The sequence below is a fragment of the Giraffa tippelskirchi genome, chromosome 3 (genome assembly GCF_054371585.1).
Source record: "Giraffa tippelskirchi isolate mGirTip1 chromosome 3, T2T-mGirTip1v1.2.pri, whole genome shotgun sequence".
Classification (NCBI taxonomy): Eukaryota; Metazoa; Chordata; class Mammalia; order Artiodactyla; family Giraffidae; genus Giraffa; species Giraffa tippelskirchi.
The window spans coordinates 84,317,330-84,340,815 of NC_137277.1; the positions used below are offsets into that span (position 1 = coordinate 84,317,330).

The 23,486-nt window shown below is 44.9% G+C and overlaps 1 long non-coding RNA gene across 1 annotated transcript in view; it reads right to left on the bottom strand.

Moving 5' to 3' along the window:
• Positions 1 to 22,408, bottom strand: part of LOC145543563 (uncharacterized) — a 52,061-nt gene extending 29,653 nt beyond the window's left edge. Inside the window, exons 1-2 of the long non-coding RNA XR_014080868.1 lie at positions 21,990 to 22,408; positions 5,740 to 5,924 (exon numbers count right to left, since the gene is read on the bottom strand). This is a non-coding gene — a long non-coding RNA (uncharacterized LOC145543563). The remainder of the gene's footprint in view (positions 1 to 5,739; positions 5,925 to 21,989) is intronic.
• Positions 22,409 to 23,486: the final 1,078 nt, after the last annotated feature.

A 23,486-nucleotide genomic window follows, 5' to 3' on the forward strand; every position in this document is an offset into this window, starting at 1 on the left:
CTAGTTCTCAATCCACCACTTTCAAGGTCATTTCTCCCACTGCTGTTGCTGAGTGCTAGGTCTGCTCCAGTTCTTCAGTGGGCAGAGCCGCTGAGCGCCCCCCTCCTCCACCTGAATTCCTCATCTCTTGCTCCCCCAAATCACCTGCCCCTGCCTCTGCCTGCCAATCACTACGACCGTTGTCTCCACCTCTGTCTAAGGTCTGCCTCCACCCGTTGCCTCAATTTTCAACCACTACTGCCTGAGTCCTTCCCATCACCCAGTCCAGGTCTGTGCTGACGGCTCTGTGTGGACACTGCACTCTGCTGCCTGAGTTCTCCAAATGCTGCCGCCCAAGGTCAGTCTCAATGCTCAGCATTCTCCTGCTTTGCACCTGCCAGTGTTCCTTGACACACACCACCCCTGGGCTGCCCCACCTTTCCTTTTGAATCACACAGTCACCCGCCCTGAGGCTTCCCCACTGCTACTCAATATGCCAGCAAAGTTGGAAAGCTCAGCAGTGACCACAGGACTGGAGAAGGTCAGTTTTCATTCCAATCCCAAAGAAAGGCAATGCCAAAAAACGTTCAAACTACTGCACAATTACACTCATCTCACATGCTAGCAAAGTAATGCTCAAAATTCTCCAGGCGAGGCTTCAACAGTGTGTGAACAAAGAACTTCCAGATGTTCAAGCTGGATTTAAAAAAGGCAGAGGAACCAGAGATCAAATTGCCAACATCCGTTGGATCATCGAAAAGCAAGAGAGTTCCAGAAAAACATCTACTTCTGCTTTACTGACTACACCAAAGCCTTTGACTATGTCAGGTCAGTTCAGTAGCTCAGTCATGTCCAACTCTTTGCGACCCCATGGACTGCAGCACTCCAGGCTTCCCTGTCCATCACCAACTCCTGGAACTTGCTCAAATTCATGTCCACCGAGTCAGTGATGTCATCCAAGCATCTCATCCTCTGTCGTCCCCTTCTCCTCCTGCCTTCAATCTTGCCCAGTATCAGGGTCTTTTCCAAGGAGTCAGTTCTTCGCATCAGGTGGCCAAAGTAATGGAGTTTCAACTTCAGCATCACTCCTTCCAATGAATATTCAGGAGTTATTTCCTTTAGGATTGACTGGTTTGATCTCCTTGCACTCCAAGGGACTCTCAAGAGTCTTCTCCAACACCACAGTTCAAAAGCATCAATTCTTCGGCACTCAGCTTTCTTTATAGTCCAACTCTCACATCCACACATGACTACTGGAAAAACCATTGACTGTGGATCACAACAAACTGTGGAAAATTCTTAAAGAGATGGGAATACCAGACCACCTTACCTGCCTCCTGAGAAATCTGTATGAAGGTCAAGAAGCAACAGTTAAAACACTACATAGAACAATAGACTGGTTCCAAATTGGGAAAGGAGTACGTCAAGGCTGTATATTGTCACCTTGCTTATTTAACTTGTATACAGAGTACATAATGTGAAACGCTGGGCTGGATGAAGCACAAGCTGGAATCAAGATTGCAGGGAGAAATATCAATAACCTCAGATATACAGATGACACCACCCTATGGCAGAAAATGAAGAGGAACTGAGGAGCCTCTTGATGAAAGCGAAAGAGGAGAGTGAAAAAACTGAATTAAAACTCAATATTCAGAAAACTAAGATCATGATCATGGCACCTGGTCCCATCACATCATGGCAAATAGATGGGGAAACAATGGAAACAGTGATAGACTTTATTTTCTTGGGCTCCAAAATCACTGCAGATGGTGACGGCAGCCATGAAATTAAAAGATGCTTGCTCCTTGGAAGAAAAGCTATGACCAACCTAGATAGCATATTAAAAAGCAGAGACATTACTTTGCCAACAAAGGTCTGTCTAGTCAAAGCTATGGTTTTTCCAGTAGTCATGTATGGATGTGAGTTGGACTAGAAAGAAAGCTGAGAGCTGAAGAACTGATGCTTTTGAACTGTGGTGTTGGAGGAGATTCTTGAGGGTCCCTTGGACTGCAAGGAGATCAAACCAGTCAATCCTAAAGGAAATCAACCCTGAATATTCATTGGAAGGACTGATGCTAAAGCTAAAACTGCAATACTTTGGCCACCTAATGCCAAGAACTGACTCAATGGAAAAGACCCTGATACTGGGCAAGATTGAAGGCAAGAGGAAAAGGAACAACAGAGGATGAGATGGTTGGATGGCATCACCGACTTGATGGACATGAGTTTGAGTCAATTCTGGGAGTTGGTGATGGACAGGGAAGCCTGGCATGCTGCAGACCATGGAGGGTCCAAGAGTTGGACAGGACTGAGTGACTGAACTGAACTGCAGAAGCTGGATTTGTCATCCTTTTCTCAGATCCAGATGCTCCATGAGTGGAGGAAGCAGGTGAGGAGGGGCTGTGCAGGATCAGGGCTGTGCATGGGGGGTGTGCACATGCCTACAAGGGGGCAGCAGGGCCCGACCCTGCCCTCAGGACAATCCCTCACAAGTCAGCTGCTTAGCTCTCCACTGCCAAGTGCAAGGGGCTCCGGCCCCATGCGGGCTGGTTTGTTGAGGTCAGCTTGGCCTCCTGGGAACAGCTGGACTGTCTCTTCATCTTCGAGGATGGAGGCACATGGATGGCGGTGGGACCTCAAAATTTTCAACTTAGAGCTGCAGTTTCCAACTCCCCCACTTTCCTCTTTCTTCTCCAGGTAGGTTCCAGGTACAAAACTACAGGAGGCATTTGATGTTGGTGTGTGGTCATGCTCTGAGTAAGGTTGGTGGGGGGCTCCTCTGAGTACCAGACAGGCACTGGAGCTTCCCCATGGCCAACCATGTGCACTACCATGAGGCCCCATAGCCTACCATGTGCAATGTGGCACCTGCTATGTAGGTCTGCTGCACCCTGGATGCCTCCTCAGGATGGCTGCCAGGTATTGGGCTGTTTGGCCCAGTGCCTCTTGTAGGCCCAGGCCACAAGCCTAGGAGGAAACCCAGGAAGGGCTCCTGCTGATAAATCACCGCCAAGAGCATGGCCAGGTCCCCACCCTCAGTGATATAGCCAAAGACCAAGGGCATTGATGACAGCCCCCAGCCACCCAGTGCCCATCCTCCCAGGGCCACTGAATCTGGACCCAGGATGCCCAGGCCGCTGTCACACCACTTGCCCACATCCTCAGCTGTCCCCCAGCACACGACCTGCCTTGGCCCCACTGAGCCCCTAAATCTTCTCTTGGATTGGTGGTCTCACTGAGGAGGGCGCTGGGAGAGCTGGGAGGACCACTGTCTCAGGTTCCAAAGGTTGTCATCATAAACTGGGGTGTCCTAAAACAACAGACAGCTACTCTCTTATAGTTCCAGAGTTCTGCTATGGCCTGCCTTGTGTCCCCTCAAAATTCTCAGGTTGAAGCCCTTACCCCCAGGCAATGGTATGTGAAGATGGGGCTTTGTAGAGTTCAGGTTTAGATGTGGTCCTGAGAGTGGGGTCCTCATAATGGGATTAGTGGCCTTTTAAGGAGGGTCACCAGAGAGCTTGCTGTCTGTCATTCTTTCTGCCATGTGCTGGCCACAAAGAAAAGGCAGCAGTCTGCCAGCCAGGAGGAGGGCCCACACCAGAACCCAACCAGGCCAGTACACTAAGCTCAGACTTCCGGTCTCCAGAACCGTGACAAAATTGATTTCTGTTGTTTAAGCCACCCGGTTTGTCGTGCTTTGTGTTGACAGCCAGAGCTGAATAAGACAAGGCCAGAAGTCCAAAATTAAGGTGTTGACAGGCTGGTTCCCTCTGGATGCCTGAGGAAGGACAGGCTCCACACCTCACTCCTGGCTTGTAGTGGCTGCCACAACCCTTGTCGTTCCCTGGCTTGTGGCAGGATAACTACACTCTCTGCCTCTGTCTTCAATGACCTTCTCCTCTGCCCCACCTGTGTCGTCTCCTTTTATGTCTCTTACAAAAAAAAAACACCTGTCATTGAATTTAGGGTGGGTCTGAAAGACAATCTGATCACAAGATCTTTAATTCAATTTCATCTGCAAAGATCCTATTTCTTTTTTTTCTTACGTTACAATATTTGGATACACTTTATTTTTGTGCTGTGCTGTACTCAGTCACTCAGTTATGTCCAACTTTTTGATACCACATGGACCGGAGCCCCCCAGGCTCCTCTGTCCTTGGGATTTTTCAGGCAAGAATACTGGAGTGGGTTGCCATTTCCTCCTCCAGGGTTCTTCCTGACCCAGGAATCAAACTCACATTTCCTGTGTCTCCTGCACTGTAGGCAGATTCCTTACCCGTTGGGCCAGCAGGGAAGCCTTTTTATATGGGTTAATATTCTGCTATATTTCATTTCATTCATTCTTTCTGAGAAACTGAAAACAATGGGAGATTGAGGGTAACTTGAAGATTATTTCCAACCAGTATCTGAGTCTTGCAGTATCTTTTCTTCCCATTTCTTTATAATTTTTTGCAAATAATAGTCATTTTTGACCCATATCCAGCATACATAGATTTTCACGAATTCCTAACTTAAGACAACTAAAACTTACAATCATGTGATGGTATAAATTTTAAAATTATAGTTTGTACACGTTGACAATCAAGATAGTCTGAAGTATAAAAACTGTCCTTTAGAAGAATTACCTTTTTAAAATATTAACCTGCTAGTTAACCTACAAAAAAAATACAAGTTTCAGGTGTCTTTCAAATACATTTTGTAGATGTCATCTGCTAGTAAACAACATATGCATGTTTCTGGAAGATTCCTCCCTCTCCCTAGCCTATTCATGACATTCAACAGAACTCTTTACGTGAAAATATGTTTAAAAACAAACACTTTGAGGGGATTTATGTACTCTTAAGCAGAGTGTGTTATTTCCCTTTGTTTCAGATATGAGGCATAAACTTCTGAATTTAAGCTCTATGAGCCATAGTACACACCTCCAATTTACCAACAAAGGGATTCTCTGTGGGTTGGAACAGCCATGTCACGCAAAAAGGGAAAAGTCCTCTGTAAACAGGTCCACTGCAATGTGTTAAATGAGTCATGAAACAGCTGCTTGCCTTGAAAGATCCTATTTCTAAAGAATGTGACATTGACAGGTAGCAGAGGTTAGGCTTTTGGGGGGCCACCATTCAACCCACTATTGAGCACGAACCAAGAAGACTTGTGGGAAGGAGTGGCCATGGGCAAAGAAGAAATCCTCCCAGGAAGCCCCAGGGGGAGCCAGGAGTGGAGGAAGCACACTAAACTCAACCCCTGACATCTCTCAAAACAGATTCAGAACTCACCCTGCCCCCTAAGCCCGGGACCCCAACCTGGAGAGGACTACAAAGCAGCTGAGCCAGCTCCAGGTCTCCTCCCCTTCTGTGGCTGGGGGCATCCCAAGTCGGCATTTCAGACACCCAGGGAGAGAGCGGAGCCCGTAACCTCCAGCCTCTCTCCATCCCAAAGCATGGAGCTGCTGGCACTTGGGGGATTTTCTTTTTAAATACACAGGAAGCATTGGGAGGAGGCCCTGATGGAGGCCAGAGCCCTCAGTCCATCGGGTTAGTGTCCCCTGTGGGGTCAGGAGTACCAGGACTCCTCTGAGCAGGGCAGGCGTCTGGGGGAAGGTGGGGACAGCCTCCCTCCCCTTGGCCTCTGGCAGCTGAGCCACCAAGAGGCACAAGACCTGGTGCAGGGCAGGGAGGCCAGCTGGTGAGAGCAGGGATGCTTCGGGCTTCAAGGTCGATCCCTTTTGTGGACATGAAGCTTAATGGCCCACAAAACACTTACCTCTTCTAGCCCCTCAATCCTCATCAGATCTTTCGGGGTGGAGGTTACTGTTATCCTTGTTCCCATTGGACACGTGAGAAAACTGAGGCTGGGAGAGGAGTGTGTCTGAAGGGTCTCAGCAAATTAAAAGCTGTTGAGCTGCTACACAGCAACAGAAACCATTCACAAAATGAGAAGGCCACCTACTGAACTGAAAGAAATATTTGCAAATCATATATCTGAAAAGAAGGTAATATCCAAAAAATATAAAGAACTCACACAACAGCAAAAAAAATAAAATCCAATTTTAAAACAGGCAGAGGACCTGAATAGACATTTTTCCAAAGAAGACATACAGATGGCCAACAGTCACAGGAAAAGATGTTTAACATCACTAACCATCGGGAAAATGAAAATCAAAATCACAATGAGGCATTACCTCACACCTGTTAGAATGGATATTATCAAACAGACAAGAAATAACAAGTTTTAGAGAGAATGTGGAGAAAAGGGACCCCTCCTATACTGTTGGTGGGAATCTAAATTGGTGTAGCCCCTATGGAGAACAGTATGGAGGTTTCTTTAAAAACTAAAAATAGAGCTACCCTATGATCCAGCAATCCCACTCCTGGGCATGTATCTGGAAAAAACTCTAATTTGAAAAGATTCGTAGCAGCACTATTTACAACAGCCAAGACATGGAAGCAACCTAAATTTCCATCGACAGATGAGTGGCTAAAGAAGATATATATATATATATATATATATATATACAAACACACAACGGAATACTACTCAGCCATTAAAAAATGAAATAATGCCATTTGCAGCAACATGGATGGACCTAGAGATTATTATACTAAGTGAAGTAAGCCAGACAGAGAAAGACAAATATTGAATGATTTCATTTATATATATGGAATCTACAAATAATTATAATAATTTAAAAATCCAGAGCCAAGATCATAGATACAGGAAATAGATTGGTGATTGCCAGAGGCGAAGGCTGGAGGGGAGAGGAACAAAATGGGTGAAGGGAACCAGAAGTTACAAAGTTTCAGCTATAAAATAAGTAAGTCCTGGGGATGCAATGTACAGCATGGTGACTATAGTTAATAATACCGTACTGCATATTTGAAAGTGCTAAAGAGAGTACATCGTACAAGTTCTCATCACAGGAAAAAAAATTTTTGTAACCATATAAGGTGACAGATGTTAACTAGACTTCCTGTGGTCATTGTTTTGCGGTGTAAACAAGTATCAAATCATTATGTTGTGAGCCTGAAACTAACATACTGCTATGTGTCATTTATACCATGATATTTTATTTTCTTTTAAAAAATATATAAAAGAACATTTATTTATTATTTTGACCATGCCCCGCAGCATACAGAACTTCCCCAATCAAGGCTCAAACCCATACCCCTGGCACTGAGAGTTTGGACTCATAACGGCTAGACCACCAGGGAAGCCCTATACCTCTATTTTTACAAAAAAAAATTAAAAAGGAGAGCTGCTTAGTGCCGTTCAGGATTGCACTCTGGAACAGGAAAAGGACTTTAATGGAAATATTATGAAATCTGTATAAAGTCTATCATTTAGTTAATAGTATTATACCCATCTTCTCTGCTTAGTTTGGATAAATGTACCATGGCTATGTCAATAGTGAGGGAAGCTGGGAGAAAGGCATGTGGTGTACTGTTACAATGGTCTAATTGTGTCTTTCCCAAATTCCTATGTTGACATTCTAATGCCCAATATGAAGATGTCAGGGAGTCAGCTTCTTGGGAGGTTCTTAGTCATGAGGGTGGAGCTCCCATGAATGATATTGATGGCCTCGTTAAAGAGGCTCCAGAGAGCTAGCTCACCCCTTCCACAAGGTAAGGACACAGCAAGAAGTCTGCAGTCAGATCCTTCTCCCCAGGACCCAACCCTGCCTGCACCCTCATCTTGGACTTCCATCCTCCAGAACTGCGAAAAATAAATTTCTATTGTTCATAAGCCACCCAGTCTATGGTATTCTGTGATAGCAGCCCAAACAGACAAAGACTACTTACTACCTTTATAAAATTTCTGTAAATCTAAAATTATTCGCAAATAAACATTATTAAAAAGCAGAGCTGGGGGGCTTCCCTGGTGGCTCAGTGGTAAAGAGTCTACCTGCCAATACAGGAGACACAGGTTTGATCCCTGATCTGGGAAGATCCCACATGCTGCAGAGCAACTAAGCCTGAGTGTCACAACTATTGAGCCTAAGCTTGAGAACCCTGGAGCCGCAGCTACTGAATCCTGGGTGCCTAGAGCCCGTCTCCACAACAAGAGAAGCCACTGCAATGAGAAGCTGGTGCATCCCAACTAGAGAGTAGCCCCTGATTGCTGCAACTAGAGAAAAAGTCCATGCAGCAATGAAGACCCAGGACAGCCAAAAGATAAAATACATTTTTAAAAAAAGCAGAGCTGGGAAGGGAGGATTCAGTTGAGTGCAGTCATTCAGTCATGTCCAACTCTTTGCAACCCCATGGATTGCAGCATGCCAGGCCTCCCTGTCCATCACCAACTCCCAGAGTTTACTCAAACTCATGTCCATTGAGTCGGTGATGCCATCCAACCATCTTATTCTCTGTCGTCCCCTTCTCCTCCCACCTTCAATCTTTTTTTTTTTTCAAATAAATTTATTTATTTTAGTTGGGGGCTAATTACTTTACAATATTGTAGTAGTTTTTGCCATACATTGACATGAATCAGCCATGGGTTTACATGTGTTCCCCTTCCTGGACCCCCCTCCCACCTCCCTCCCCACCGCCTTCAATCTTTTCCAGCATCAGGGTCTTTTCCAATGAGTCAGTTCTTCGCATCAAGTGGCCAAAGTATTGGATTTTCAGCTTCAGCATCAGTCCTTCCAAAGAATTCAGGACTGTTTTCCTTTAGTATGGAAGGATAATTAAAAGAAAAAACCAGAAGTGGTACTTGACTTCTTTCATCTCAAGTTCAGGATCCTTTCCACATTCTTCTGCAGTTGCTATCAACAAGGATGTGAAACAATTGAAACCCTTGTGTACTGTTACTGAGAATACGAAATAGTGCAGCCACTATAGAAATCAGTTTGGTGGTTCCCACCCCCCCAAAAAAAAGCTAAACAGAATTACCATACAATCCAGCAATTCTACTTCAAGGCATAAACCCAACGGAATTTAAATGGGGGACTTGAACAGGCACTTGTACACCAATGTTTATAGCAGTATTATTCATGACAGTCAAAAGGTAGAAACAAGCCAAGTGTCCACCAGTGGATAAATGGATGAAGAAAATGTGATACATATATGCAATGGAATAGTATTCAGCCTTACAAAGGCAAGAAATTCTGACACATGCTACAATAGAGATAAACCTTGAAAACATTATGCTAAGTGAAATTAGCCAAATGCAAAAAGACAAATAACTAAATGATGCCACTTAAATGAGATATCTAGAGTAGTCAAATTCATAGAGACAGAAAGTAGAATGTGGTTACCAGAGGGGGAGGGAAGAGGCAAGTTATTGCTTCCTGGGTATAGTTTTAGTTTGGGATGATAAATAAATTCTGGAAATAGAGAGTGGTGATGGTTGCATAACCTTGTCAGTGTACTTAATGCTGTTAGATTCCATACTTAAAGATGATTAAAATGATACATTTCATGCTGTGTGTATTTTACCACAATAATAAGTGTTGTTTTTTTAAATCACAAAGTGCTCCTTTCTTATCCTTGACATATAGTCCCTGAGTGAGGATAGGGTGAAAATGGGGCCTGGAGAGAGAAACTAGCTCCCTCTTGGGGGAGATGAACCGCCTCGCTCTCCACACCTATCCTGAGGGAGCCTGACTCTCTCCTCCAACCAGGCCCCCACATATTTCCCCTCAGGATGGGAAATCGCCCCACTTCACAGTTAAACCCACTTTGGGGCGAGGGGCCCACCCACCACCCAGAGAGCCCACAAGAGCAGAGTGAAGAGAGATCGCTTTTCTCTTCCAGGCCCTTGGGCACCTCCTCCTCAAATCCTTCTCACCCTTCTGTCAGTGGGTGAAGGCCCTGCTAAGGTACTTCATAAAACGTTTTAGCCAGAAAAATAAACCTCATGAACAACCTTTATTTTTTTGAATATCAATTTAATGTAGTGTTTCCCATTCTCCTTTCTGTAGCCCTTTGCTATATATCACTTATCACTTCACTTTGTTTTCTTGTATATCTGTCTGATGTCAACTCCTAGCTTGGAATCTTCCCCAAAGTCAAACATTGTATTTTATTTGTGTTTATACTCTCAGGTATTATGTAGGTGCTTAACAACAACAACAAAATGCACTGAATAAATGATGAAAGAAGCATATGGGTGGTGAGTCAAGCCAACTAAACTGTGTTTAGATCGTCTTGTTCTCTCATTGATACCCTACCTTGGTGTCATTTGTTCAAATAAATGCCTACGGCCTCAGCTATGTCATCTGAATGCTTCATCCACCACGTTGTTTACATGATCATGTAAGGCTTTCAACCTGAGAATATGCATAATTCTAGGAAAAGCTGGTCAGTGAGCACTTCTTACACATCTAGGACACCTACTCCCACTGTGACCAACATGTACACACCTTCCCTTTCTATAAAGACCCATCTAAAGGCCTTTGCCTCCAGAAATCTTCTCTGTCGCTGGCAGCTTCTTTTGCTTCTCCTGACCTCACCTTATTGGGCCTGATGACCTCCTGTGGGGCTTCCCAGGTGGCGCTAGTGGTAAAGAACCCGGCTGCCAATGCAGGAGACGTAAGAGACTTGGATTCAATCTTTGGGTCAGGAAGATTCCCTGGAGGAGAGCACGGCAACCCACTCCAGTATTTCTGCCTGGAGAATCCCATGGAAAGAGGAGCCTGGCGGGCTGCAGTCCAAAGGGTCGCAAAGAGCTGGACACAACTGAAGCGACTTAGCACGCACATGCGCACGACCTCTTGTGATGTCTGCTTCACTAGTTACTCTAGAGATGTAAGTCATCTGTCCTCAATAAAACTGTCCCTACTGGAAGAAGATGGCCGGTTCCTACTACTCATACTTTCTGAGGGACCTTGGGCAAGCACCGTAACCTTTCTGAGTCTCACAGCAAGCAGTGTGGACAGCGATATCACCCAGGCTGCTGGGGAAGGTACCCGTGACATTCTGAAGGTGCTCTATCAGTGACAGCCTCCAGAGCAAAGATTATGTCCTAAACCGCTTTGTGCCCTCCACCACACTCAGGAGATGGTTGAGTATCTATTATGTGTCCATAAATATTTGTTGGATTTTCCTCCACTACATTTTTTAAATTGAGATATAATTCACATACCATAAAACCTACTCTTTGAAAATAAACATTTCAGTGGGTTTTAGTATACAAGGCTATGCAACCATCACCACTACATAATTCCAGAACATTTTCATCACCCCATCTCCATTACATTTTTTAAAAGCTTTATTTTGACTTTTAATGAATCAAAGTACACTTTGACTACATCTCAATCAATATAATTATTCTATTTTATAATCACTAGTAGTATCTACTAGATGTCAGACACTGTTCTGTGTATTTTATAAAGAATAAACCCTATGTGGGAAGTTTCATATCCACATTGGCATCATCCCATGTTACTGATCAAGAAACAGAGACATGAGAAAGATAGGACTCTTCCCTAAGAACACACAGCGAGAAGCGGCAGAGCTGGGATTCGAACCCCGAGTCTGCGCTCCTTACCACCCCTGCTACCTCTTGACTGGAGCATTAAGATTTAACAACCAAGCAGCCAGAAAATAAGCAAACATACAACCTTAAACTTTAAGAGCCCATTTTTTTCCTCCTTTTTAAAAATCAGTCATCCTTGGCTGTGATTTTTTTCTTTTCTAACAGCAATTGAAGAACCCACCACCGGCCCGCGGCTAGGCTCTGTAAGTGACACAAAAACCAAGAAGCCCTGGTACGTGTCCTCTAGGAGTGAAGAGCATGGAACAACAGTACAGGTAGAAGGGGATGGATAAACATGGGCATCAGACAAGGGAGAGTGTGGCCACTGGTGATGGCAGAAAGCCGGGACTCACTGTTCCAAAAGAATCGGCAGTAATGAAACAGTTCTGGGAGGACCAGAGGGGTTGTTTTCTTCACTGAAGATGAAATCCAGATTTCTTTACATAGGTTGAGTTTGGTTATGAATTGGGAAAATATTCTTTCACTTTAAACTCTATTATTTCATTCTCAGGCAGCTAAAAACACATTGATCTCAGTTTACCTTAACAATGCTACCTCTCACATTTAAATTATCTATATACTCATTTATAGAGGCTGTTTTTAGATAACAGCACACACTTTATTTGACAGAAACGATGTTGCTGAAAAATAGTGTGTAGATTCAATTTAGGGAATTCAAGTGTGTTTTTTTTAATGTACAGTACTAGGAAGATTTCTGTTGGAAAAGTTCTATAAAGAATCCTTTATAAATCAAGAAAACCTTTCAAATTATATACACAATTACTTGCTAGCTTTCTTTCTAAGCTCTGGTTACTATATATACCAGGTGTTTTTATTTAAGACAAACCTGTATTTTGACAACTTTGTAATCTATACTTTGTGGTGGTGCTCAGTCGTGTCCGACTCTTTGACCCCATGGACTGTAGCCCGTCAGGCTCCTCTGTCCATGAAATCCTCCAGGAAAGAATACTGGAGTGGGTTGTCATTTCCACCTCCGGGGGGTCTTTCCAACCCAGGGATCCAGCCCACGTCTCTCGTGTCTCCTGCATTGGCAGGCGGATTCTTTACCACTGCACCGCTTGAGAAGCCCTCTATATTTTGTAGCTTTTTGCAAAATGAAATTGCACATAGAAGTTCAAAAGTCTATACTCAACTGACATCTCTCCTAGACGTTGAGTCTCATGAATTCTCAGGCACTTAGAAGTGATTGTTAACTCAGATTTGTTGCCCACATATGAGGTCCTAAGGCATTTTTATAAGCAAAGTTCTCATAACTGGGAAACCCTGGATTATTTAGGACCTGAACACTGGGCTGGAAGAAGCACAAGCTGGAATCAAGATTGCCGGGAGAAATATCAATAACCTCAGATATGCAGATGACACCACCCTTGTGGCAGAAAGTGAAGAAGAACTAAAGAGCCTCTTGATGAAAGTGAAAGAGGAGAGTGAAAAAGTTGGCTTAAAGCTCAACATTCAGAAAACTAAGATCATGGCATCTGGTCCCATCACTTCATGGCAAATAGATGGGGAAACAGTGGAAACAGTGTCAGACTTTATTTTTGGGGGCTCCAAAATCACTGCTGATGGTGATTGCAGCCATAAAATTAAAAGACGCTTACTCCTTGGAAGGAAGGTTATGGTCAACCTAGATAGCATATTTAAAAGCAGAGACATTACTTTGCCAACAAAGGTCCATCTAGTCAAGGCTATGGTTTTTCCAGTGGTCATGTATGGATGTGAGAGCTGGACAGTGAAGAAAGCTGAGCGCTGAAGAATTGATGCTTTTGAACTGTGGTGTTGGAGAAGACTCGTGAGAGTCCCTTGGACTGCAAGGAGATCCAACCAGTCCATCCTAAAGGAGATCAGTCCTGGGTGTTCATTGGAAGGACTGATGTTGAAGCTAAAACTCCAATACTTTGGCCACCTCATGCGAAGAGTTGACTCATTGGAAAAGACGCTGATGCTGGGAAGGATTGGGGGCGGGAGGAGAAGGGGACGACAGAGGACAAGATGGTTGGATGGCATCACTGACTCGATGGACATGGGTTTGGGTAAACTCCGGGAGGTGGTGATGGACAGGGAGGCCTGGTGTGCTTCGATTCATGGGGTCACAAAGAGTAGCACACGACTGAGCGACTGAACTGAACTGAAGAACATTCCAGCCTGGTCTAAGGTAATTGTTTATAAAACATTTTAAATACACACACACACACACACACACACACACACACACACTTCATGTAACTTAGAAATTCCTTTTAGAAAATTATACATCATCAATAATAATTTTATTGTATTGTGATAAGAAATTTTGGCTTGGTGGGCTATTTAGGGGGAGGGTAGTTACACGGCACAGTACGGGTAAACCTGCTGCTGCGAAGTCGCTTCAGTCGTGTCCGACTCTGTGTGACCCCATAGACGTCAGCCCACCAGGCTGCTCCCTCCATGGGATTTTCCAGGCAAGAGTACTGGAGTGGGTTGCCATTGCCTTCTCCGACGGGTAAACCTGGAGAAATACTATTTTAGTTAAATAAACTGGGCAGTAGCTCCCTCTTGTGGTGGAAAATAAGTACTGCAGCCACTGAATTGAAATCTGAGAAAACATCCCTTGAGGTGGCTCAGTGGTAAAGAATCCACCTACCAATGCAGGAGACGCAGGTTCGATCCCTGGGTCAGGAATATGTCCTGGAGAAGGAAATGGCCACCCACTCCAGTCTCGTTGCCTGGAGAATCCCATAGAGAGAGGAGACTGGTGGGCTATGGTCCATGGGGTCACACAGAGTCGGACACGACTGAAGTGACTGAGAAAACAAGTACAGGGATCTAGGGACATAGGGTGATCACACAGTTGCTGCCCCCACGATGCTCACATAGTTTGGTCCATTTAGATGTCATCTTTCTCATAATGCTTCTGCCGGTCCCCCGTCACCTCTGTCTCCTCTGAACTGCTCCGTTTCCCCACCCCGCTCCTGAGATTGCTGCATCTCACGCCTCTCCCCCATGGTCCCCTCTTTATCACAACTGGTCATTTTCTTGTCTTACTGACCTACTGGGTTGTAACCTCTTGGAAGGCAGAAACCACGTCTGATCTACTTCTAGTTTTCCCACAGGCCCTCATTCCACATTTGCCCAGTTAGTATTCAAATACATACTTGTTCAATTTAACAAAATCAGAAAGCAACAGAGCTAATTAAAAACAGATGCCAGTGGAGAAGCTATTTCAGGTTCTTTCTACACGTAACTCAAAAACAGAGATGCCGTGCTGTGCTTAGTCGCTCAGTCGTGTCCGACTCTGTGTGACCCCATGGACTGTAGCCCACCTGGCTCCTCTGTCCATGAAACGCTCCAGGCAAGAATACTGGAGTGGGTTGTCATGCCCTCCTCCAGGGGGTTTTCCCCAATCCATGGATCGAACCCAGGTCTCCCGCATTGCAGGTGGATACTTCACCATCTGAGCCACCAGGGAAGCCCCAAAACAGAGCAGATAGCATTTTGTGGCTGCCAAAATGCATGCTGAATTTCTCATCAATTTATATGGTATGATAAGGACATCAGTGGGAGGTAAGATTTGTTCTATCCTAGAATCCATGATGTCAGAAGGAGTCTGCTCTATCCCCTTCCCACCTGTCATGAAAGGATGCTGCGGTACACAGGTGTTCCTGTGGGCACCACGTCAGGCACCTGAATGTGAATGCTGGCTCGGGCCCAGCCACCTGTGGTGGCCAAGGTTCCAAACCAGTGGTTCCCAGACTTTGGGATTTCAAGTGTAAGAGTAAAATGTTTTAAAGAAATTATTTCCAAGGACTGATATGAGGCTTCTAATATTTGCTTACTATAAACAGTTTTAAAATCATTTATTATGACCTTCATTTTATGGGAGAAAAAAAAGAAATTTTAACACCAAAAAGTAGGAAGGGCATAATCTCAGAATAAATGAGCTTTTTTTTTTCCTATTGAGTACTTTTAACTCTAGATCTGGAGCGCACACTTGAATCCAAACACTGGCGAGAGAAAGTGGAGGGTAGACACGAGGGCACACAGTGGGCTCTCATCTTCTGTCCATGCTTCTCCTTGATAGGCTTCAGAGTTTTTCATTTGACAGTTCCCTCACTCACCCTTGCCTTGTCACGTGTGAGAATGAGCAAGAAGTCACGCCCCTGGGGAACAGAAGCTAAAGTGGAAACAAGCTGCATGCCGAAACCCAAGTGAGGGGATTGCTGAGTGAAAAAAAAGTCTGAATGCAATAGAGGAGAAAGGTGGGTGGGAGATGGGAGCCAGGTGCGCGCCCTTGATTCCACCCTTCGCCGTCTCACTCCTGTTTCTTGGTCCCAGTGTGTGGTTTGGTTAGCTGAGTTGTAGGGGAATGCATGGGGCAGCCTTGTGTGGGTTATGGGGAGGAAGGGGAAAGAGAGAAAAAGGACTTGACCCCACTTGCTGGAAGCAAATTTCTCTCCTCTACCGACCACGAGGTAAAAACAGCAGAGTAAGAACTCGCAGCTGTCATGTGCTCTGCTTTCTTGAAAGGCTTTCAAATAGTCCCTTCATCTCCACACAAGCAAGCCATCTGATCTCAGGAGGGGCTGACAGTGGAAATCTCTCCCTCCCACACCAGGACTCATCTAAGAAAGGGGAAAGGTTCAGCTGCTCCTCTCACACCCAGAATAAGGGGATGCCTAAGTGTATGTGTATGCACAGGGGCTTAACCCAGACTGAACGTCTGTGAGCCGTCACGGGAAATAAACCTACTGCTTGCATCCGCCACATCACTCCTTAAATTATGTTAACTATACCACCCTCTCCCAAAGAGGGAGGGCCCCTCGATGAGGGGTCAGTGGGGCTGATGGCCCATTGGGGCAAGGCCCCAGCCAAGAGGCCAGCCTCCCCAGACTCCATCTGCAACAATGACAGCCTCGGGCTCACATTAGTCCCGGCTCCGCAGAGTCCCAGGACATCCCTGCCACTAACAAGCAGGTGTCCCTAGGAGCCGGACAGGACTAAGACAGAGCCCTGGCCTTGGCCGTTGGACTGCCCCCGGCCCTACTCCTACCACAGCACAGCCCTCTCATCAGTGCCTGTAGCACTCAGTGTGTAGGAGGCGGTGGTTCATCTCGCTTGCTTTTAAACTCCTTTTAGCTGGAAAAAAAAAAAAACACAAAACCTGCTTATCTTCTCCCCTGAACATTCTGGTAAATAACTCAACATGCTGACAGGTCAGGATTGAGATAAACACCTGAAACTTTACCCCAGTTACCAGTAACCATCCTCCTGCCTTCAGGCCTTTGAAAGTGCAACTCAGCACCTCTCCCTGAGCTTTTCAAACCCCTCTTCATCTTTCCCCCAAAGGGTTCATTCTGTCCTTCATCTCTTAAACCTCCAAGCCCTGAAAGGATCTAAGGTCGTCTCTATTCCTTCCTCAAGAGATCTTCCATCTTCCGTCCAGTTTCCCTGAGCCTTCCATCACTGCCGCCATTCCCACCCTCATCCGGTTTCTCTTCCCCTTTCTCCTAAGGCCGGCTCCAAAACAACCCCAGTGGCTACTGGGAGAAAAGAACCAATGCAACAGTATGTTTCTAAGAGGCAGTCCCTCTTATGACATTGTCTGGTTGATCACTTAACTCTCTGTGACCTGAGGCTCTTAAACAAGAGTTGCCAGATAAGGTGCAGTATAGCCAGTTAAATCTGAATTTCAGATAAACAACATTTTTTTTTTTTTTTAGTGTAAGCACATTCCAGGCAATATTTCAGATCCTCTGTTATAATGAGAGTTCTTTCATGCCACGATTCCTATTCATCTGGCAGAACTTGAGCTGTGTTCAAGATGGAGTCACAGTGGCCAACATAAACTTCCTTATTAGTTGTTTTGGAACATCTGGGGTAGGACTGTGGTGTCTTAGTGTGATAAATTAAGAGTGTCACTTTAGATAAAGAAATTGTCTTGTAATGTGCTCAGGAAAACTTCACAGGAACGGAAGGAGCAACTGGTAGGGACAAGAACCCCCGGGGCGCAGCCTTACTCCCCTCTGGCAGACTCCGAAGTGTGGGACTGCCGAGTCCGGTGACTTGAAGGCTCTTTGCTGGAGGACCTGGCTCCACGCTGTTGAGAGCTGATCCAGAGCACCAGAGGCCCAGCTGGAGCAGAGGGTGACTTCTCGTTCACACTTGTCGCTGGACCAGAGGCCACTGCCCTTATTAGACACCTCCTTCCCAAGCTTCTCCTGGGACTGGTTTATGATCTACCTTCTTTTTCTCCCTACTTTGATAACGTGTGTTTCATGCTAATCGTGTGCAATAAACCCAGTGATTCCTGAATTGAATCTTGGCTACATTTGCTTTATCTCTAACCCCATAATTCTCACCTGGCCTTACCCCTGGGCACTGTGACACACCTTTCTTTGCTAAATCTGGCGATCCTTCTTAAGTAGATGTAACGATAGAAATGATATACCATTCATGGAGCTCCTAGGATGTGCTCCTTAAGCAGAACACATATGCCCCTTTGTCAGGGGAACTGCCGCCAGGCCAGGCTCCTGGGGAATTACTAATAGTGCCCTGTTCACACTCTCAGGTGTTTCGCTTTGGATACTTAAAAGTGTGTTCCATTTTCATTCCTATGACAATGCAACACAAGAACATTGTATTACCTTCATTATGCAGACAAGTCAGTTGATTTTCAAGAGAAAGAAATAATTAGCCTAATGTCACAGAGGAAGCAAGAAGTAGCAGTGCCAGCACTCTGGCTCAGTCTCCCCCACTCAAAGCCTTCTAGGGGCAGACACTGCCCGCCTCAGGAGGAAGGCCATGGAGTTGGTGCAAACAGAAGTCCCAACTTCCACAGGTCTCACTCTCTTGACTAGTCATGGTCCCTTCTGGACTTAGAATCAAACCTCAGCCCACCTTCAGAAGACCTAAATATACATTTCTCCAAAGAAGACATATGGATGGCCAATAGGCACATGAAAAGGTGCTCAATATCGCTAACAGAGAAATGCAAATCAAAACCACAATGAGGCATCACTTCACACCAGTCAGAATGGCCGTCCTCAAAAAGACCACAAGTAAATGCCAGGGAGGGTGTGGAGAAAAGGGAACCCTCCTACGTTGTTGGCAGAAACGTACACTGGGGCCACCACTACAGAAAACAGTATGGAGGTTCTTTAAAAATAGAAACTACCATATGATCCAGCAATCCCACTTCTGGGCCTATATCTGGAAAAACATGCTAATTTGAAAAGATATAGGCACCCTAATGTTCACAGCCGCACCATTTATAATAGCAGAGACGTGGAAGCAACCTTCATGTCTGTCGACAGATAAATGCATAAAAGATGATGTGGCATATATATATATATATATATATATATATATACACACACACACACTATATATATAAATACACACACACACATCATGGAATATCATTCAGTCATAAAAAAGAATGAAATAATGCCATTTGCAGGAATCTGGATGAACCTAGAGATTATCATATTAAGTGAAGTAAGTCAGAAGGAGAAAGACAAATATATATTATTTACATGTGAAATCTAAAAAAAATGATACTGATGAGCTTATTGAATACTTATTGATATTGATGAGATGATGAGATCATAAACTCCTTATTGCCAAATTCAGACTTAAATTGAAGAAAGTGGGGAAAACCACTAGACCATTTAGGTATGAACTAAATCAAATCCCCTATGATTATACAGTGGAAGTGACATAGATTTAAGGGACTAGATCTTATAGACTGCCTGATGAACTGTGGACGGAGGTTCGTGACATTGTACAGGAGACAGGGATCAAGACCATCCCCAAGAAAAAGAAATGCAAAAAAGCAAACTGGCTGTCTGAGGAGGCCTTACAAATAGCTGTGAAAAGATGGAAGCAAAAAGCAAAGGAGAAAAGGAAAGATATACCTATTTGAATGCAGAGTTCCAAAGAATAGCAAGGAGAGATAAGAAAGCCTTCCTCAGTGATCAATGCAAAGAAATAAAGGAAAACGATAGAATGGGAAAGACTAGAGATCTCTTCAAGAAAATAAGAGATACCACGGGAACATTTCATGCAAAGATGGGCTCGATAAAGGACAGAAATGGTATGGACCTAACAGAAGCAGAAGATATTAAGAAGAGGTGGCAAGAATACACAGAAGAACTGTACCGAAAAGATCTTCACAACCCAGATAATCACGATAGTGTGATCACTCACCTAGAGCCAAACATCCTGGAATGTGAAGTCAAGCGGGCCTTAGGAAGCATCACTATGAACAAAGCTAGTGGAGGTGATGGGATTCCAGTTGAGCTATTTCAAATCCTAAAGATGATATTGTGAAAGTGCTGCACTCAATATGTCAGCAAATTTGGAAAACTCAGCAGTGGCCACAGGACTGGAAGAGGTCAGTTTTCATTCCAATCCCTAAGAAAGGCAATGCCAAAGAATGCTCTAACTACCACACAGTTGCACTCATCTCACACGCTACTACAGTAATGCTCAAAATTCTCCAAGCCAGGTTTAAGCAATATGTGAACCGTGAACTTCCATATGGTCAAGCTGGTTTTAGAAAAGACAGAGGAACTAGAGATCAAATTGCCAACATTTTCTGGATCATCGAAAAAGCAAGAGAGTTCCAGAAAAGCATCTATTTCTGCTTTATTGACTATGCCAAAGCCTTTGACTGTGTGGATCACAATAAAATGTGGAAAACTCTGAAAGAGATGGGAATACCAGACCACCTGACCTGCCTCTTGAGAAACCTGTATGCAGGTCAGGAAGCAACAGCTAGAACTGGACATGGAACAACAGACTGGTTCCAAATAGGAAAAGGAGTCCGTCAAGGCTGTATATTGTCACCCTGCTTATTTAACTTATATGCAGAGTACATCATGAGAAATGTTAGGCTGGAGGAAGCACAAGCTGGAATCAAGATTTCAGGGAGAACTATCAATAACCTCAGATATGCAGATGACACCACCCTTATGGCAGAAAGTGAAGAAGAACTAAAGAGCCTCTGGATGAAAGTGAAAGAGGAGAGTGAAAAAGTTGGCTTAAAGCTCAACATTCAGAAAACTAAGATCATGGCATCTGGTCCCATCACTTCATGGGGAAAAGTTGGGGAAACAATGGAAACAGTGGCTGAGTTTATTTTTTAGGGCTCCAAAATCACTGCAGATGGTGATTGCAGCCATGAAATTAAAAGAAACTTACTCCTTGCAAGGAAAGTTATGACCAACCTGGACAGCATATTAAAAAGCAGAGACATTACTTTGTCAACAAAGGTCCTTTTAGTCAAGACTGTGGTTTTTCCAGTAGTCACGTATGGATGTGAGAGTTGGACTATAAAGAAAGCTGAGCGCTGAAGAATTGATGCTTTTGAACTGTGGTGTTGGAGAAGACTCTTGAGAGTCCCTTGGACTGCAAGGAGATCCAACCAGTCCATCCTAAAGGAGATCAGTCCTGGGTGTTCATTGGAAGGACTGATGTTGAAGCTGAAACTCCAATATTTTGGCCACCTGATGCGAAGAGCTGACTCATTTGAAAAGACCGTGATGCTGGGAAAGATTGAAGGCAGGAGGAGAAGGGGACAACAGAAGTTGAGATGGTTGGATGGCATTGCTGACTCAGTGGAGATGAGTTTGGGTAAACTCCGGGAGTTGGTGATGAACAGGGAGGCCTGGCATGTTGCATTTCATGGGGTTGCAAAGAGTCAGACAAGACTGAGCAACTGAACTGAACTGATGAGCTTATTTACAAAACAGAAACAGACTCACAGACATAGAAAACAAACATGATTACCAAAGGAAGAAAAGCGGGGAGGGATATGTTAGGTGTTAGGGATACACACTACTGTATATAAAATAGGTAAACAGTAAGAATTTACTGTAAAGCACAGGGAACTAAATTCAATATTTTGTAGTAATCTATAATGGAAAAGAATCTGAAAAATAATGTAGATGTATGTATAACTGAATCATTTTGCTGTACACCAGATGTAAACAATATTATAAATCTATTCTATTTCAATAAAATAAAAAAATACCAAAAAAAACCAGCCTTCATTGCACAAGATTCTTCACCAGGCAATGAGATCTCATCACCAAATTAACCGCAGTAGATAAAAAGTTATCCACTAACTTCAAAGAAGCCAGCTGGGGTTTCAGGAGACTGTTCATTCCTTAAAGGGACACGCTTCTCATGGTGACACCAGAGTCACTGAGAGGAACTGTGACAATAGGGTGTTAGAGGCAATAATGAGAACATGGAATGTTGTTGTCTTTCCTTCAGTCCTAACAGAGCAGGTTAGCTGGCCCAGGACAGATAGGTGGGGATGGGTCTCCTCTCTCATCACTATGTTCATACCTTCAGTGCTCTTCTATCCTTTATCCACAGGTACACCCGGCACATGCATTTGTTATGTGGAGGTAAAACGCTCCTCAAACTTAGGCTCCTTCGACCCTCCACAAACTTGCCGGTGAGCTAGGCAGAAGAGGTCCTACCCCATGGGGCTTAGAGGCCAGAGGGAGAAGTCAGACAGGTCCACTCACCTGTGCCAGCCTGCCCTCTCTCGTTTCTCTGCTTGGTAGGGAGTGGGTCCTGTCATCCCTGGTACCAAGGGAATTCCTGCACCTGTTGGTTGGGCAGCAAGAGGCAACAAGCTCCAGAGGGTCAGGGGCACCCTTGAGCCTGCAGGGTGGACTCCACTCAGTAGGCGCCTATGGATCAAGCTGAGCACTAGCCTCAGCTGCACATCTCACTTCAGCATCCCTGAGAGCTAGGTACAATCACTGATCCAGCTTTATTAGAGAGGACACTGAGACTTGGTGCAGAGAGGTAGCTGTCCAGGGCGCACAGGCAGACTTTGCTCTGGATGAGGTAAGTCAGGACGCAAACATGGCAGTCTGGCTCCTGCTGAACCATGGCCCCAGGTGCAAGGCTTTTGGGGGCAGGGGCGGAGAGCGGAGCCGCAAAGGCTCTTGGGGGCAGGGGCGGAGAGCGGAGCCGCAAAGGCTCTTGGGGGCAGGGGCGGAGAGCGGAGCCGCAAAGGCTCTTGGGGGCAGGGGCGGAGAGCGGAGCCGCAAAGGCTCTTGGGCAGGGGCGCGGGCGGGTGTGGGAGGCTGAAGAGCAGAGCGGCAAATCCTGAAGGGCATTTACACGTGCAGGTGCCATCCTCGACCCTTGGCACAGATTACATCATTTAACCACCCCCTCGGCCCTGTGAGCCAGGATTTTATAGATGACAAAAGGAGATGGGGAGATTGAGGAACCTGCCCCAAATGACAAAGTGATAGATACATCAGCGCTTCTACATTCTTGCTTTAATATGCATAAGAATCAACTGGGGGACCTTATTAAACGCAGTAGGTCTGGGGTTGGGCCCCAAACTTTGTATTGCTAAGGAGCTCCCACTTGATGCTAATGCTGCTGAGCCACAGGTCAGCTTTATAATATTAAATACTTTGCTGTTTGGTAGTTCATCTGCCTTTTTACCCTCAATTAAACTTCTCCAAATGGTTCAGTGTGTTGGTAATAACTTTAGTTCTTATTGAGTGCTCACTCTATATCAGGTCCTGTATCAAGAGCTTTCTGTGGATTAATTAAAGGAATTAGAATACAATTAGTGTCCCATTTGAAGTGTGAGGAAACTGAGGCTCACAGAGTTTAAAGAAATTTGCCCAAGGTCACAAGCCCAGCAAGTGGCAGGGCTGGTCCTGTTTGTTCTTGCAGTGCACTTGGGAAGCTTGGGAGGTGAGCAACGCTGGATCATTCTAGATATGGAGAAAATCAAAGTAGAGAGATTGTTCAATATATTAAAGCAAGGCTGGGATCCATCTGGTTCTCATAATACAAAATCCAATGCCTCTTCCCTCTCCCTTTCCCTAACCATGAAAAAACAATTCCAGTAGGAGTTTTCTTCCTTCAGACAGATCTGAAGGAGTCCTTAACCAAACCATTATCATTCCCTTGGGACTCCAACGAATTTTCCTCATTCAGCTGTCTCCCTTTTAAAAGTCCATTACGCTGGTTAGAATCCCTGGAGGCCC